The sequence below is a fragment of the Sapajus apella genome, unplaced genomic scaffold, assembly GCF_009761245.1.
Source record: "Sapajus apella isolate SASKATOON/1434 unplaced genomic scaffold, GSC_monkey_1.0 scaffold37, whole genome shotgun sequence".
Lineage (NCBI taxonomy): Eukaryota > Metazoa > Chordata > Mammalia > Primates > Cebidae > Sapajus > Sapajus apella.
In genome coordinates this window covers 8,902,296-8,906,845 of record NW_022436977.1, presented here as the reverse complement: position 1 = coordinate 8,906,845, position 4,550 = coordinate 8,902,296, and positions in this window count along the sequence as shown.

Genomic DNA, 4,550 nt, shown 5'->3' with positions numbered 1-4,550 from the left:
TTAAAGAGAAGAGGTTTAATTGGCTTACAGTTTCACAGGCTCTACAGTAAACATGGCTATGGAAGCCTCAGGAAACTTTCAATTATGGCGGAAGTCGAAGGGAAAAAGCAGGCACATCTTACATGACTGTAGCAGGAGGAAGAGTAAGGTGGGAGGTGTCACACACTTTTAAACAATCAGATTTTGCAATAACTCACTCACTACCACAAGAATAGCACCAAAGGAGAAATCCGCTCCATTGATCCAATCACCTCCCACCAGGCCCCACCTCCAACACCGGGGATTACAATTTTACATGAGTATTGGGCAGGGACACAGACCCAAACCAAATCATTTGCCTTTGGAAAAGGGAAGGAAGAGTGAGAAGCACTGCTTCTTGTAGTTTGAGTGTCAGCCCAGCTGCAATACAGTAGAAGACTAAGTAGACTTCTAAAGTTTTTTACTCTAGTTCCTGACTCCTGGACTACACTATTTGACCCACCTGGGGCCTGGGGGAACTTGCCAGTCTCAAGGGAAGGACACAGGCCAGGCTGGCTTTGCTACCTGCTGATTGTAGAGCCCCAGAGACTTGAGCAAACATAGGCAGTAGTCAGGGAGTGGTTGTAGCAGGGCTTGGGTAAGACCTAGTCCTGTGCTGGCTTTAGGTCTGACCTAGTGCAGTCATAGTGGTACTGGTCACAGAGGTGTTTATGTCACTTCACCCCAGCTTTAGGTGGCTCAGAACAGAGAGAGACTCCATTTGTTTGAGAGAAAGTAAGGGAAGGGAACAAGAGTCTTTGGTAATCCAGAGACTCTTGTTGAAACAATCAAGGTGGTACCCCTTTGAGTCTGCAAGAACTACAGGGTCACTGGACTTGGGTGCTCCCTAAAGCAGATATAGCTTAGATCACAACATTCAAATCCTTTCAAATATCTGGAAAGCCTTCCCAAGAAGGACAGGTACAAACCAGCCCAGACAGTGAAGTCTGCAATAAATAACTAACTCTTCAATGCCAAGACACTGAAGAATATGGAGTAGCATCAACAGCATCCAGGAAAACATGATGTCACCAAATGAACTAAATAAGGTACCAGGGACCAATCCTGGAGAAACAGAGTAACCTTTCAGACATGGAATTCAAAATAGCTGTGTTGAAGAAACTCAGAGAAATTCAAGATAGCACAAAGAAGGAATTCAGAATTCTATCAGATAAATTTAACAAACATTGAAATAATCAAAGAGAATCAAGCAGAAATTCTGGAGCTGAAAAATGTAACTGGCACAGTGAAGAATGTATCAGTGTCTACAATTCATCTAGCAGTACACTTCTCAGCAAAAACCTTACAGGCAAAGAGGAAGTGGCATGACATATTGAAGTACTGAAGGGGGGAAAAAAACTTCCAACCTAGAATATGTTCAGTAAAACTATCATTCAAACATGAAGAAGAAATAAAGATTTTTTCAAACAAAAAAAGAACTGAGGGATTTTTGTCAACACTAGACCTGTTTTATAAGACATGATAAAAAAGAGTTCTAAGGGCGTGGTGGCTCACACCTATAATCCCAGCACTTTGGGAGGCCAAGATGGGTGGATTGCCTGAGGTCAGGGGTTCAAGAGCAGCCTGGCCAACATGGTGAAACTCCATCTCTACTAAAAATACAAAAATTAGCCAGGCGTAGTGGTGGGTGCCTGTAATCCCAGCTACTTGGGAGGCTGAGGCTGGAGAATTGCTTTAACCCAGGAGGCGGAGGTTGCAATGAGCAGAGATTGTGCCATTGCACTCTAGCCTGGGTGACAAGAGCAGAGCTCCATCTCTAAAAAAAATTTTTTTTTTAAAAAGAGTTCTTCTCACTTGTCATCAGAGAAATGCAAATCAAAACTACATTGAGATACCATCTCACGCCAGTTAGAATGGCGATCATTAAAAAATCTGGAGACAACAGATGCTGGAGAGGACGTGGAGAAATAGGAACACTTTTGCACTGTTGGTGGGAGTGTAAATTAGTTCAACCATTGTGGAAGACAGTGTGGCGATTCCTCAAGGACCTAGAAATAGAAATTCCATTTGACCCAGCAATCCCATTACTGGGTATATATTCAAAGGATTACAAATCATTCTACTATAAGGACACGTGTACACGAATGTTCATTGCAGCACTGTTTACAATAGCAAAGACCTGGAACCAACCCAAATGCCCATCGACGATAGACTGGATAGGGAAAATGTGGCACATATACACCATGGAATATTATGCAGCCATAAAAAACGATGAGTTTGGGTCCTTTGTAGGGACATGGATGAACCTGGAAACCATCATTCTCAGCAAACTGACAGAAGAGCAGAAGATCAAACACCGCATGTTCTCACTCATAGGCGGGTGTTGAACAATGAGAACACATGGACACAGGGAGGGGAGCACTACACACTGGGGTCAGTTGGGGGGAAATAGGGGAGGGATGGTGGGGGGTGGGAAGCTGGGGAGAGATAGCAAGGGGAGAAATGCCAGATGTAGGTGATGGGGAGGAAGGCAGCAAATCACACTGCCACGTGTGTTCCTATGCAACAATTTTGCATGTTCTTCACATGTACCCCAAAACCTAAAATGCAATAAAATAAATGGGAAAAAAAAAAAAGAAATATTATGTTGTGTGCAAGAGCTAGAAACAAAAAATACACATGATTCTGAAAAGGTACAGTCAAAGGTCAGGCAAAACTAATATTTGTTGATTGAAATAGAAACAATGGTTGCATCTGGGGGCAAAAGGAATGATTGGGGGGAGCACAGGCAAACTTTCAGAGATGATGAAAATATTTTATGTCTTGAATAAAGTTTGAGACACATAGGTGTATTCATTTAATAAAACTCATTAAACTGTACATTTATGATCTGTGCATGTCATTTTCTTAAATGTCAATTAAAAATAATAAAAAATTATTAGAAGATGAAAAAAAAAAAAAAAGAGTTCTTCAATCTGAATAAGAAAGGATATTAGTGTGCAATAAGAAATCACCTGAAGGTTAAAACTGACTGGTAATAGTAAATACACAGACAAATACACAATACCCTAATACTGTAATTGCAGTGTGTAAACCACTTATTTTTAGTAGGAAAACATAAAGAGAAACCTATCAAAAATAATAACTATAGCAACTTTTTAAGAGATAGACAATATCAAAAGATATAGAGACAACACAAAGACAAAAAGCAAAAGTAATGAAGGTAAAGTATAGAGTTTTTCAGTTTTCTTTTTATTTCTTTGTATTTTTGTGTTTTCTTTGTAATCAGAGTTAAGCTGTCATCAGTTTAAAATAATAGGTTATAAGACGTTACTTGCAAGCTTCATAATAATAACAAAACAAAAACTTATAATAGATACACAAAAAATTAAAAGCAAGAAATGAAAACATATCACCAGAGAAAATCACTTTTACACAAAGGAAGACAGGAAGGAAAGAAGAAAGGCAGGACCAACAAACAACCACAAATCATATAACAAAATGGCAAGAGTAAGTCCTTTACTACCAACAATAACATTGAATAAGTGTAAATGAACTAAATTCTCCAATCAAAGGACACAGAGTAGCTGAATGGATTAAAAAAACAAGACGTGGCTGTGTGCGGTGGCTCATGCCTATAATCCCAGCACTTTGGGAGACTAGGGTGGGCAGATCACGAGGTCAGGAGATTGAGACCATCCTGACCAACATGGTGAAACCCTGTCTCTACTAAAAAATACATAAAAATTAGCTGGGCCTGGTGGCGCACACCTGCAGTACCAGCTACTCAGGAGGCTGAGGCAGGAGAATTGCTTGAACCCAGGAGGCGAAGATTGCAGTGAGCCGAGATTGCACCACTGCATTACAGCCTGGGTGATGGTGTGAGACTCCATCTCAAAAAAAAAAAAAAAAAAAAAATGCACAAAAAAAACAAGACTCAACCATATGCTGCCTATAAGAAACTTGCTCACCTATAAAGATAAATATAGGCTAAAAATAAATTGGTGTAAAAAGGTATTCTATGCAAATGGAAGCAAAAAAGATCAGGAGTAGCTATACCTATATTAGATAAAATAAAAAAGTGCAAAAAGGGACAAAGAAAATCACTATATAAAGGGATCAATTCAACAAGAAGATACAACAATTGTAAATACGCACCCAACACTGGAGCATCCAGATAGATAAAGTAAATATTACAGCTAAAAAAATAGATGCCCCAATATAGCAATAGTTGGGGACTTCAACATCCCACTTTAAGTATTGCACAGATCATCTAGATTAAAAAAAAAATCAACAACAACAAAAAAATCAGATATAACCTGTGCTTTAGACCAAATAGACCTAATAGAAATTTACAGAACCTTTCACCCAGTTGCTTCAGAACACAAATTATTTTCAAACATGAAATATTTTCAAGGATAGACCAAAAGTTAGGCCACAAAAATGTCTCCAAAAACTCAAAATAAGTGAAATCATATTAAATATTTTTTTCTAATCACAGTAGAATAAAACTAGAAACCAGTAACAAAAGGAACATTAAACACTATACAAACACATGGAAATTAAACAAT